Here is a 15,023-nt window from a genome sequence, read left to right on the forward strand (position 1 = left end):
CTAGAGATTGACCCCTATTAAAGGGATTAATAAACCCTCTAATAATCATGAGTAACAAGGTCAAAAGGCTACAAATGATGTATAGATATGCTAAATTTCCCGATCTGGTCAACTTGGGATCCCACAAAATACAAATCACTGCTTTAGCATGAATCTTTGCAAACAGAGTTACTGTAAATGCGCGGTGGACTAACATCACAGCGAGCACCCCTAAAGAAATTCTGGCTACTGCAAAGGCTACAAGATGCAAGAAGCAGTGTAGACAAGCCTTCTGGACAAGATATTCTTGATTTGCTCACAATATAGAGAAAATGACCATTTAAAAATGCCACAATCTTCCTCTAAGCCCAGATTGTGCCCTCCCAGAGATGCACAGTTTCAGCCAAAAACCAGCAGTGATATATACTTAAGATCTCATCATAAAGCAAAACTGGGAAGAGGCAAAGGACTCTTGTCTCCCAATTACATATGAACGAACAGCTTTGCTGCACGCAAGTTTAAAAAATTTCAAAGTAATTTACTCTTAAAAAAATATGACTGCTTTTTGCCTGGGGTTTGTTGTTGCTGTTTTGTTTGTTTACTTTTAAATACATGGTTTACTTGCCAAAAGCCAAGAAAATAGGAAAGTCTTTTTACCTACAACACTGTTGAAACAGTAAATCATGAAAAACAGCCAGTCGCTTACACATAGCACCTTTTATACTCAGAATATGGCAAAGTATTTTATGGTGGTATTAAATAGTAATCATTCCATTAATAGTATCGAAGATACAGGTCCCACACAGTAGCCATTATCTCCTCTGCAGTACTCAGAGAGCCTTGAACACCACTTGCGTTATTCAAGAAGAGTTCTGAGAGCCAACACGCGGAACTCGCCCTGGGACTCTTCAAATGTGCCAAAGGAGCTTTAACTTACACCAAGCCAGCCCTACAAAATGGGAAGAGACCTCCACCGAACTATTCAGAAGGAGCACATTTCTTAGCACTAATGGACAAAAACTATGAATTTTTTATTGCAGAAGGGCCTGCTGTGGAGAGGGACAAATCATTAAACCTATCTTGGCCACAGAGCGGATGCTGGCAAAGCAGAAATACGTATCTCTTCATAGATGATTCTAATTCAGGGAAGGTACCTAAAATGCGTACAACTTGAATGAAGGGGAGAGCACTGCCTCATGCAGTTGTATGATTTAACAGTGCAAACGAGGATAGTTCTTGTTCGCCTAAACTTTGAGAAAGATTTGCCTGGACCTATTCTTCAATCGAACATCCCAGATCTCTAGAAGGGTCTAAAGCTAGATTTATTAGAATGTAAATTAGTAGAACTAATTTAAGATGAAATTCGAAGTGAGAGTAGAAATTAAAAGGGATTGTAAAGAAGTCTCTCCTGCATCTATTGCATCCTGCTGCTGTCTGTCCCAATCCCCTTCCTCCCTCTCTCCATCTGTTTCAGCCTGTACCATAGGAGAGACTTCCCCCATGTGTATTCGGCAGCTCTTCGGGAAAATATCACCTCCCTCTCCTCCAGAAGGCTTCACCTTCAATAGACTGCAGCAGACAGAACAGCTTTCCTTCCCACTGCCAAGCCCTATTCTGAACGTAACCCTAAAGCATAATCCGTGCCAATAGATCGTGAGCGCACATAAACAAACTAAGGAGTTACACAGCACATCACACCGTTCCAGCTTAGCCTGGAAATAAATACAAAATTTAAAGTAAAATTTACTTGTAAGAGTACGACCTGTTCTGAATATTTATATGTATAAATAGACAAATGTATAATAGCTAAATGTAGAAATACCTAATTAAAGTACATTCACTATATCCTCTTGATACCTGTTGTTGTGTATATTTACAATCAGGACTTTAGAGAAGCTTGAGATTTAACTCCATGTATTTTTGTTTCTGCTTTAAACCTTTAAAAAGCCACCAAAAGTATTTTTATCCTTTACATAAACACGTGAGACTTTTCATAAGTGCTTCTGTTTATAAAGACACACACACAACAGGTTGCTTCAATTAGGAAAGAAATTTGGATCACGTACAGAAACTAAAAAAATCTCTCTGCATTCATATTGTAGCATAAGATGGCAATGAAAGCACGAAGATAACAAATATTAAACATAATCATCACACTGCCATAGGAGCAACACCTGACAAAAGCAAACATAATTTTCATGTGGCTGACCTACAGAAACGAGGTTTTAAAACTTTTTTCAAAATCTGGTGAAGTCTGAAAATAAAATAAACAAATTCAAACAACAACACTTACATAAGAGGTAGCAATCAAAATATTATCAATGGCCACTAACATACAAAAATTAAATATACAAACTTATAGAATTACTTCAGTGAATTGTAGAAGGAAATGCTTGATTCTCTAGAATTATCATTGATGCACTTTTTGGTTCATTTTGGTGACTCTTTCATTTGTCTGTAAGAGTTTAAAAAAAATCTAGAATATGAATCCCACCTTTTTCCAAAACCTATTTCCTCAATCTACACTTAATTCTCAACACATCTTAAATTCACAAAGTGTCCATTAGCTATAATGATTTTCCAAACAGACTAGGTAGTTAACTATCTTGGTACTGCAGAGACTCTTCTTTTAACTGTCAAGAAAAAGCTAATGACATTACAGAACGAGTATTACATTCTTTTATTTTTTAAAGAGTTAACTGAAAAAGAATTTACCTGAAACACACAATTTTTTTTAACAATACTCTTCTACATATTAGAATCATAGAATCGTCTAGGTTGGAAGGGACCTGTAAGATCATCAACTCCAAACATCAACCTACGACTGCCAAAACCACCACTAAACCATGTCCCTCAGCACCATGTCTGCCCATCTTTTAAATACCTCCAGGGATGGCAACTCCACCAGCTACCCAGGCAGCCTGTTCCAGTGCTTGACAGCCCTTTCTGTGAAGAAATTTTTCCTACTATCCATCCTAAATCTCCCCTGGTGCAAATTGAGGCCAGTTCCTCTTGTCCTATCGCTTGTTACTAGCGAGGTCAAACCCTACCTCTCTAGAACCTCCTTTCAGGTAATTGTAGGGAGCGATAAGGTCTCCCCTCAGCCTCCTTTTCTCCAGACTAAACCACCCGTTTCCTCAGCCGCTCCTCATAAGACTTGTTCTCCAGACCCCTCACCAGCTTCGTTGCCCTTCTCTGGACACGCTTCAGCACCTTTATGTCTTTCTTGTAGTGAAGGGCCCGAAACTGAACACAGTACTCAAGTTGCAGCCTCCCCAGTGGATTCAGTCTTTTGGAAATATGCATAAGACAGTTTCATGTTAGTTTTGGATTGTTTCAGTAAAATCGTAGTATGCAACATTTTAATTTTTTTTATGCTATCAATATCCTCCATGTTTACATTTTCACACTTGATATGTTTGAATTTTGTTGTTTTTTTGTTTGTTTTTTTTTTTTTTTTTCATAAAACCCCTGATGTTCAGAGTCTCCCTACACCAATGGGCAAAGGAAAGAGACAGAACCACTATGACATTACAACAGCAATAATCCCTTCCTACTTTGTGCTGGTACAAATGACTGTAAAATGTCTAGTGTGTTGTTGGCTCAGATATGCGGCTCAGACCTTAATCTCAAATCTGAAATAAGATACAGGTGACCCAAGTGGCAGCCAGACAGAATTTGAACAGCCACACGCTGGAGTACAATCTATAAACTCCCTGAACTTCTATGTCTGAAGTTTCACAGGAAAAGTTCTTGAGGACATAGAAATCTAAACAAATTCAGAGCCCACAGCTCAGACCTTAATTCTCCACCACACATAATATTTGGAATCCACAAGCTGGGTATATTTTTGAGCCAAAGTTTCTCCAGGAGTCAGCGCAGTGCATCCTAAGCACCGCTACAGCTACTACAGAGGTCAGCACAAACATCAGCCGCCAGGTCACTGCGGCGCAGCCTCCTCTGCAGAGCTCTCACCACGAAAGCACGGTGTGGGCTGCCTTCTTTTTGACAGCATTAAACCCAACTCCTCCTATTTTTGCCTAGCAGGGTGTGTGCCCCGGCACCTCAGCGTAGGCAAGGGAGAAGCGGCAGGAGGATTCACACCAGCTGGGAAAATGGATTCGATTTGCACACAGCGAGAAAGAGACCCGAGGAAATCAAATGACCCAGGCACTCAGCAGGGAGAGGGGAGTCCTACAGTCTAATTTCTGTTCCCAGGCATGTTGCTTCATTTTGTATTAAAAATCATTGAATAAAGTAGAAAAAGAACGTTGGGAGATAAGACCACACTACCATCCTGACATCATCAACGGTCAAATATAACAAGGACTTACGGTTATTGAGTCTTTTCACATCTCTGTTTTGATTTTTTCAAAACCCTTGACTGCTTTCACAGTCAAAAGGAGTCATTAAAATCAATTCAAAATGTCAGTAATGAGCGCATGTGAGAACACAACAATAATTAGGTGAAGAAAGCCATTTAATTAAATGAGGAAAATAAATTTCAAAGCAATCGTTTAATCCTAGAATTGCTGTTAATTTTCAAGAAACTGCTCTCTTTCTTTATTGACGGCCCATGACTTAATAGGGAAAATATGGCTTAATATGGGAGTTTTATACTCATATCCAACAATAAACAGACCTATTCCCATACTCAAGCTTTTGTATTAAAAGAAAACTTTGTTTTCTAAAATATCAGAATGTTCCCAAAAGAACAAAGGCCAGACAGAAGTCTGGATTTGAAATTCTACCTTGGTATTTGAGTGTCACTACCGCTCTCTAAGAATATATAATTACACTGGTAATTATTTAAAAATATATATTTTAAAAAAATTTGATATGTTTAGTATGAATTAGTGACAAAGTTATATACAAAAAGGTACGTTAAAGAGGCATATTAAGACTGTAAAATGAACCACCGCAATCAAGGGTGCCTGTGAATTATTTTGGGGTGAGTGCTCACTTAATGGGCAGCTATTCAACACTTTGTTCTACGTTCAGTACTCAGTGTCGGGCCCATGCCTCATTTACTACATACCACACAAAACCTTTTCTAAAGAGAGAATTAATTTCTGATGGGGCTTTCTATAGTATTCATCAGTATCATTTTCTAAGTTCTTCAGAAAAGTTAATGAATTTGTTACAACATTACTGTGAGATGAGCAGGCATTATCAGTCCCATTTTATAGGGCAGGAAATGAAACAGAGACTAAGGACAAAAACATCCATTAATCACAAGTAGCCAATCTGAAACACCTAGAGTTTGATTTTTCCATAATATTTTGAATTATATAACACTACATACGATCATTCTTATTTTGCGGTTGCTTCCATCATTCATTGTAATTCCTTCCACTTTTACAGCAAAACAGGAAAGGAACATACATTCATCTTTCCATTACATTATCACTGATTCACCTCCCACAAATTCTTTCAGTGTGTTGTAAAAGGAAAGTTCCTTGGGAAGTAGTATATAGCCATGTTATTAAAAGTCGTACCCTCATGACCTAATAAAGAAGCAAATCAAAAATTATTGTCCCAGCAACCTTAATTCCTCCAACTTTCCTGGCACCCACTGCCTAAACAGCACATTTCAATAAAGGGGGCTTATTAAGCAATTTTAATAATCAGGCTGGAGTAAATTCTAGAGGACCACTTTATTTGTGGGCTGGCTTCTCCCTTTCCCCAAATCTTTCCAGTAGAGCATCCCAGTTCCCTATAGCTCTCAGCTGAGAGGGAAGAACGAACCTGAGTTCCCAGAAAGGGAGCAAGAACGTACATAACTGGACACATTCATGGGCTTTCTAACTTCAGTCACCGCCCATTCTCCCGTGGCTCCTGTCACGTACGTGTTTCTAAAACTGAACAACATGGCAAAAGATTTTCATATGTATACAGAATTTTTGAGAAATACGTCTAGCATTTTGGCTCCACAAGTTAAAGATCAACAACAGTTCTAAACCTAAAGTACTGCAATATATGTCAGACAGCCATATGAACAGAGCATGCAACCAGACCCGCCCACAACATAGTTTTGTTCCCAACTACAACCTAATTATCACATTTTATAATTTTAGGTGAGGATCACATGATCTTTACCTGATCAATGACTGAAGCGTTTTTTTCATTTTTTTTCTGATTAATAATAATAATTAAGTTATGCTCAAAACTAGCGTAAAGGACATCAGATGTCAGCATATGCTTACTCAAAGGGAATCCTTATGGCCAACTTTAAATGATGATGGACGGATAGTTGCTAAATCTGAAGGAAGAGATGGTACACTATTAAGAATACTAGCTACACAACAGATAATTAAAGTGTTTAATAGCAAAGGATGGGTAAGAAAAAAGATTGAAACCTTCTTAATTCACTGAATAAATGGCTGGCCTTACGTACAACCATGTACGCATTAGTAAAAAATTTTAAAACTACAGTTAAGAAACTATATTTCAACCATTCACTTCCACCAGTAACATTATTTCAATAGGCAAACAGACAATTATGTGTCTGAGTTGGTACATTTTCATCATAATTTTGTATTACTGAACTACAATAAATAATTTTGTGAATAGAAACCTCATAGAACAGTGCTGTTCTATTTTTACTTCTTGAAATCACTTAAAGTTGTAAGAAACTCCCTCACAATTGCAACACCAGACCTATCACAGTCAGTCTTCCCACAATTTTCTATTTAGGGAATTCTCTATTCATGCTGATTCTAAAATTTGTACTCTCACCTCTTCATTGCACAGGCAGTTTGTCCCTCTCCCGCTCTTTCTAGCGATTGTTCTCTATTTCCAGCAAGAGTTTGTTAAGAACAGTCCTATTCATATTCCTCTCTATCAGCAAAAATGTTGCTTCTGAAACCAAGTTCCATTATCAAATGCTCTAAGTCATACTCGTTTGTGACCAAAATAAATTCTGCTTGTATTACATCAAAGTTAGGGGGTTACCACCAGACCTATTTTCGGTCAGGATAATTACTTTGAACTTTCAGAGCAGCTGCCTGATTCATTCCTCTCGCATCTGGATCTAGCAAGTCTGCCTCATTTTCATTGTTATACTGAAATATGTTGGTGTCCCGCACTACTTGTCTATTGTGACAAAACAAAAAGTCATTTACTGTGAAGTCTTTACTATAAACTAGCAAAACTCGCATTTTTGCTAAATGTAATGAGAGCGGAATGAACTTCAAAATACTCCAGCGCTTACGATTTATATGCCTTTTTCCATGTAAAGAAAGAGCATGTGAGAATGAATTTCACAGAAGTTCAAAGGTTTTTTAAAAACTTACAGCAATAACAATTCATTGTTTCTTTTACTGTACTTCAAAAAAATGTACTAGCCTAAAAAGCCCACAAAAAGTCACAGGGATTAGCGTCATAATCAGCAAATCGGGTGACTAAATTTTATTTTAAAGAGAACTCTTCTCTCTTATGGAATTTTCAGCTGCTCTTGGAAAGGTCTAATAAGTTGTCAATTTTGATCTTAAGGGAAAGCCAAATACAAAAAAATTTGACCTGTGTTAAAATTTTATTCAGCTAGATGTTACTAATAATCTGGGCTTACTCGATATCGACTAAAACTTTCTGAAGATGGCTGATCTCTTTCTAAGACAGATATGCACAGAGGGCAGCTGAGTAACCCTTGACTCTCTCCACTGACTATAGAAAGACCAAGATGGTTAATTAAGGCTGGGCATATAAGTTTTAAAAAGCTGGGAGATGCAGCTCACTGTAGACAGTAAATTATCCATGGCCCAGCAATGTGCCCTTGTTGCCAAAAAGGCCAATGGAATCCTGGGCTGCATAGGGAAGAGTGTGGCCAGTAGGTCGAGGGAGGTCATTCTCCCCCTCTACTCTGCACTGGTGAGGCCACAACTGGAATACTGTGTCCAATTTGGGGCTCCCCAGTTCAAGAGGGACAGGGAACTGCTGAAGCGAGTCCAGCGAAGGGCAACTAAGATGATGAAGGGCTTGGAGCATCTGCCTTATGAGGAAAAGGCTGAGAGAGCTGGGACTCTTTAGCCTGGAGAAGAGAAGGCTGAGGGGAGACCTTATTATGGCGTACAAGTATCTCAAGGGTGGGCTGAAGGAGGATGGAGCCAGGCTCTTTTCAATGGTTCCCAGTGACAGGACGAGGGGTAATGGGCACAAGTTAGAACACAGGAAGTTCCGTTCAAATAGACGGAAAAACTTCTTTATGGTGAGGGTGACAGAGCACTGGCACAGGCTGCCCAGGGAGGGGTTGGAGTCCCCTTCTCTGGAGACCCGCCTGGATGCAGTCCTGAGTAATGTGCTCCGGGCAATCCTGCTTTGGCAGGGGAGTTGGGCTAGATGATCTCTAGAGGTCCCTTCCAACTCTGAAAACTGATTCTGTGATTCTGTGATTCTGTAACTGTCACAGAAGTAAATATGTAGGTATGCCAATGTTATGGTAAGCAAAGGAAGACTTGCTGCTGAGATCTAAAAGTTGAGGAACATATTAAAAGAACGTAGGTTCTTTTAGGCGTACAGTCCGAAGATGCAGTTCCTAAAGTTTTTAAACCATGGACCACAGCCCGAGGTCATTTTGTTCATCGATATTTCACCAAACTCTTAATTGAAAACACTGCAACAACTGACGGGATTTCTGTGAACAGCTGCAGCCCTTTTTCAACTTCTGCCCAGGACCACGCTCAGAGTTTGGAAACCAATGAACTAGAGAATGATGAACAAATATTAGTAGAAGAAGCAACAATGAAGAAGATTCAGAGCATCAATTGGCAGTTATTTAAACATCAGTTTTAGAAAAAAGGTCTAGATGTCTCCAATGACGGAGCATTTCAAAGCTCACAGCACAGGCATTATGATAAGTCAAAAATATAAGTGTTATTACTCGATAGTAAGGACTGCTCAGTAAATGAACTTTTCTTTTCTCACAATGCATGGTCTTTCTATTATCTTAATTCTAGTAATATTCCTGAAGTATTAGAAAAGTGGGAGAAAAGTACAAAAAAAACCAACCAAAAAATATTAAAATACTATAGTAGAAATTACAATGTATCTCTCCATGACATTTTCTTCATAGTGATCTAGGTGCATCACCAGCTTTACAACACTCATATTAATGTTACAACTCTAAGAGGCAACATCATTTTGCAATATATTAGTTTCAGTACTCACTAATCTGATGCTAATTTTTATTTTTAGTTATATAGTCTATACACACACTGAAGAGATCCCCACCCTGCTTGTTCTGACAACTCAAACGGCACATCTAAGAAACAACAACATTAAATTAATGTTTGAGTTCATGTGTTATTGCCAAAGAGGGATGATTCTTGTCATATAGTTAATGAAAGCAGTCAAATTTTTATGTTATTTTAAATCTTGCTCTTATAATGTTCAGTTCATTGTATAATCCCTAGAAATAAGGTACTTATTCCCTTTTAAAATAAAGAAACTGATGTTTATTTCTAAAATTGGTTAAAATCCATAACATGGATATGGTAAAAGTATAAATACTATTTTTAAATTTTTTTATCCTTTTATACATGTATACGGTCAAGTTTTCACATAAATTCAGAATATTCAGAAGCTAGTCACGCAATGACTTCTATGTGGATTATTAGCAGACTTTTTTACCTGGTTCTCAAATAATTCAACACAGACCTCAGCAATTAAAGAGGCAACCTCGGGTTGATCAGGCCTTACAAGGAGACGCAACATGCACTTCATAAATTGGCTATAAATATACCCAGACAAGTAGGTGCTCCTGTAATATCTCAACATTTTCAAAATTCTCTTCCATCCGTTTTCTCATTATTTAGTTGAACTTTGCTTAAGAAACCTTAAATCCACAGTCCAAATGTCAGATCTTCCCCCATGTTGCTTAACTCCACGTGATTTGTATGAAACACACAATGTAAATTGAAGTTGAGATGTTTCAACTTTGCTGATATTCTTTGCCGTTTCTCAAACAATTTTAACATGTTAGTTCTGAGAAGTAAAATCTCTTATAGCATATAAATCCAGAACACTTTCAGCAAAACTGCGCTCCATACTGGATGGAAACGACGCATGTCAGATACCTCACTGTGCAGTCTCCTCTATTTTAATTGCATGAATCGCAAGAGGTATTTGTATCATAAAAAATATGATATGTTAACTTACTGTAGTTGTATACAACAGGCAGCAGAACACTTTTGCATTACCACTTTGAAAAGAAGATGTCACACAGGCACCTTTTCATTTAAAAGGCCATCAGGCATATTATTATTTAAATCGACAGATTTTACTTTAAAAGTTTTCACTGCTTTTTGCTCACACTAAGAACTGTGTGCCAACAAAAAAACCCAGTGATGTTATATTAAAATTCCAAACATTTACAAATGAGATTACATAGCTCTAATATTGTCTAATCCTGCCTATGCAGCCTTTAAAACAGATAGGAGGAAATAATTCAACCCTTAGTAAAGTACAGCATGACAAACGCGAGGAGAAACACCAAACCAGATTCTTTGCCCCACTCCCTACAAATGTAGCTTGTAGGGCTGGCAGATAAGCACATAAAATAATAAAATGTTTGTTTAAACCAAGCAAATGGAAATAACAGAGGAAGGAAAAATGGAGCCTAAAAGGCTGTTTTTCTCAGCCCCAGTGCAGTCACCCACTTTTCAGAGGAGATTTATTCTTCGCCTGAGAGAGGGAACATTGGCCACCGCAGCAGGGCTCACTGACTCCTTTCTGAAAGTGACTTGGAAGACCCGATTTCCACCTCAAACAACTGCCAGACATTAAAAGAAATATTCTCTTTTCCTAGCACTATTTTTTCTATAAACCAGGAACTAGATACAGCTGTGCTTTCATTAATTCATGACTTTTTTTGGCTGTGGAAAGAAAGTACTGCTAACTGAAATACACAAGCCTCTTCCTCTTTTATTGTTTCGATGATTAGCTTAATACGGAACAATTGATAGACACCACTACTTTTTGAGGCACAAACTTTTTGACACAGCCTTTATAGGAACTGAATTATCATGTAAAAAAGGAACAGCAAACCGTAGTGAATACTGACAGTCTGTTTGTTCTCGGTAGTTGAAAACCACTGATTTTTCATATCATCTATACCTGACCCCCATAGAGCATATATTGTGGCAGGCAACCCTTGCCAATGCACGTGAAATGACCTATGCGCATGTTGTAGTTGTACATTGTCTTCCCTAGATTAATTTCATTTTTCTCTTTCCACCATTCAGTCTAAAGTTTATTCTAATAATGACCCCTCTTCATCTTCTCTTTCATTAGCCATTCCCAGTGCCATGAGAGGCTCTAACACTTTACAATCTTTCAAACCCGTACAGAAGTGGTACCTATTCCTACTCAACAAAAGTAGAATTCTAAAATTCTCAGTCCATTGACAAGAAGAACGTGAGATTTTTGCCCTTTTAAGATTTTTCTGCCCACATTTTGCATAGCTTGTCATTTTTCCAAAATTATTCTGATGACCATAGTATTTCCTTAAGGGGGTAACACAGTAAAGCATATTTATTTACCCACAACATAAAAAGACAAATCAAATATATATATATATTACTTCTCTACCAGCGTATCTTCGTATTTTTTGACAGATACATTTTTCAACTTTCCCTGAATGTCTTGTTTGCTGTTGTATCTATTTTGCTAATGTATACTGCTGCTTTTTGATCTCACACAGTTTGCTCTTCCATTTCATGTCAGCGTTACCCTTTATATCAAGTGATAGGAAAATTACACTTTGCTGTCGTCAATGGGTTATATTTCTGGAACATTATTTTAAAACAATATCCACAATTCAAGCTAAAAAAAAAAAAAAAGGTGACAATAAATTAATATCAAGGACTCATGGGCTACTTTAAAATATACTGAAATTGAGCTGAGTTAGCCAGTCAGAAAGTTGAACTTGAAAATGTCCACATTTAACCTAATGTAAGATTTCTTGAAGTTTATATAGTCCAAGGTTTTGTCGTCATCTTGAGACAGAAATGACCCTCAATTTATTTAAACGATCCCGTGGATGCCCTCTCTCAAATACTCTGCAAGGGCTTCACAAACACTAATTCTAAACATGGAAACATTACTGACTGCTCTCTCAATTTTTACAAACGTGTGCTAAGAGGAGGTGGGTCAGGGCCCAAGGCACCTGGGTAGCGTACCGTACCGTACGATAACTAGACAGCTGCATTAGGTGTTCAGCCTGTGATAATGGAAGAGGCTAAACTATCCTCAAGCGCTTCGTATTTGCCAGTGGACAAAAGTACCCCAGCTGACACGGAATAACAGGCTAGTTTGTCCAAGAACTCCCAGCCAAAGGAATCGACACAAATTCTCCCACAAACCAAAAGCCACTTACTTATTGAAGTGAGGGTGGGTTTTCTTTCTATTTCAATTGGTTCAAGATTTCACTACAGATCTTCCCTTGAAGTCCCACTGATCAAGAATTCTCTCTTTTCCCTGGGAAGTTGGCACGGGAAGCAATGCAACTGTAAAACCACCTCTAAGGCTTTCCCTTCACTGTCAGAAGGTAAAGTAAAGGGACACTGAAGGATCCTTTCCTATTCCGTTTGCTTCTTGCAACTCCAGTCTTGGGGAGCTCTAAGGCCTCCCAGGTGTTTGAGGAGTGGCAGCTCCTGTCCTTGTGGACATGGTAGGGAAACGAACACATACACAGCACATTGTATATGCAGCACAAGGATCCAACGAGTATTCATTCCTATAACCCCCAGGTCGATATACGGACAAAATAAAATACTGTATATACATAGATAGTTGCATCAGTTTCCTTCTTATTTAAAAAACTGCTCCACACATGGGATGGAGTCCCCCACAAAGCAAAGCGGTTCTTTTGAACGAGTTCTCCAAGCCATCGAGTCTCTCTCACTCTTGCCTCATCAAGCTTTCCAAAATGTATAGTCCTATAAATAATCACAATTTATACTGGTTTAAATTTTATACTGATAGGTATTTTACTGTAATACTACATATTACGTTTGCAGGATTAATATAAAAAATAATTCTGGGACTTGTGGAACAGTCTGTCAGGTGATCAAGGCCTCTAATTCAGACTTGTATTTGCATACATTACAATGAATGTTTATCTGTTATTTTCTTCTCCTTAGCAGTCAGAAAGCTAGTTTGTCCAGGGTAGTGACCACCTTCTTTTAACTTAGGGTAGTATATCTAAATGAAAAGTCTCTAAAATGACTTTGTCTACTTTGGCAAAAGTTACTAAAAAGTATCTGTAAGGGCATGCCAGTCAGTAAATTCACTGATACATCAGCAAAAGCTATCATTGAAAGCAAATAATTCTCATTTCAAAATAAAGTGTGTTTTTTATAAACAAAGAAAATCCCCAATATTTTTAAAAAAAAAAAAAGTGCATGGAAAGATTCTCCAATTCGCAGTAAAGTCTGAAAATGACTGGCAGCAAAATTGTTTCTTTAGCCTACCCAAAAAAGCTGCAAGCCAACCTAGCATTTGGCAAACGAGTACGCAGAGCCTGGGGTGAGATCGTAACACTTTATTAGGAGCTTCAGATTCTTGGTGCGGTTATTGTTTTAATTCTCCGGAAGGTGGTGGTTTGTGTGGTTATTTTAGCTCAGGGCAAAGACTCCGTTTGTCTGTTGCTCTTTATAAGTTCTGAGGTGGCAGGTTTGTTGAGGCTAATCTTTTCTCAAACCATCCTTGAATTGTCCAATTTAAACTATAATCTGTTCCACCGGACCTTTTAAACACTAAGATTTCTTTTTAAATAGAATTTATTTGTATAAGCCCATATATTCCAAAGATTATGAGTCATTATTGTTACTGTATTTATAAATAATAAAAATTGTTTCAGTCTGTATCAAAGTCAATCAGTGTTAGACACAATTGGTGAAACTCATTATTTTAAGTCAAGCGTGACAGTTTTACAATTACAATATGTATTTAGTTTAAATTAATGCTGCCCCAAAAGGAAACACGAATTCTACAAATCAGCAGCGAAGCATCTAACTGCAGGTATACATCTCACAACTCAACTAAAACAAACACCTTTTCAATAACTAAAATTTACTGTTTATGCCCTTTAAGTTTCAACATAATTTTTAAATATCTGGAAAATCTCTGCTAACAGTTTTATTAAAAGTGCTACTTGCTATTTATCTTCTAAAATACTCTCCTTGGAATGTTCTTGAGTTTAATTTTTCTCTAGGCATAGCAAGCCTGCCACCTAGTGCTTTATGGCTACCTCTAGTACACAAATTATTTCATAATTATGTTTTAATATTTTTTTTAATAAAAGATGTCATGCTCTAAGTCCCTGAATGCATATACATGCATGTTTGCCTACACACGCTCAGAGTGCTTAAAAAAATCACGCTGTATCTTCTTGCTGTCAGGTCGCATTACATGTTTCAACAGCTATTAGACAACATTTGCATTTCTTGACTCGCGTGCGACTCCCTCTTACATCCGTGCTCTTCTGCCAAGAGATCCGAAAATCTCACAGCGATTGTAAAAGGAAAAACCTGTAATTTATTTTATGAAAAAGAAAAGACATTAAAAAAGATATCATGTCAGTATAGCGTGAGGAATATTAGGGAAGCCAACACGTCTTCGGCCCAGTGCAGCTCTATACCCAGTCTCTTGTTCGGTGGGGAGTGCCGCCGCAGTGCGGTACCCCCGGCACTGAAGACAGGCACACCTCGGAACGGGCTCCGCGCTAAATGCTGCTGAGATTGCCTACTTGGGATCCGGGGGCAACAGCTCTTCAGTAGTGGCACCTTGCATGGAAGACAAAAGCTGGGGAATGATGGGGAAAAGAAAGCGCAAACAGATCCCATTCACAAAAACGGATTTCCAAGCAGCAGGGCCGGAGCAGCACGCGAAGTGATTTATGGCAGATCCCAGTGTGCCACTCACAAACTGAGAGCAACCACAGCCAAATCTCATAGAATCATAGAATTAGTGAGGTTGGAAGGGACCTTTAAGATCATCAAGTCCAACCGTTAACCTACCCTGATAAAAACACCACCACTTCTAAA

General features: G+C 38.1%; 1 protein-coding gene across 1 annotated transcript in view; it reads right to left on the reverse strand.

Moving 5' to 3' along the window:
- The window catches only part of ATRNL1 (attractin like 1), a gene marked incomplete at both ends in the record, with an annotated part of 535,835 nt that overhangs the window by 308,035 nt on the left and 212,777 nt on the right, over nt 1-15,023 (reverse strand). The gene's annotated exons all lie outside the window — the stretch shown is intronic.

Source organism: Vanellus vanellus (genome assembly GCF_965231255.1).
Source record: "Vanellus vanellus genome assembly, chromosome: 7".
Classification (NCBI taxonomy): Eukaryota; Metazoa; Chordata; class Aves; order Charadriiformes; family Charadriidae; genus Vanellus; species Vanellus vanellus.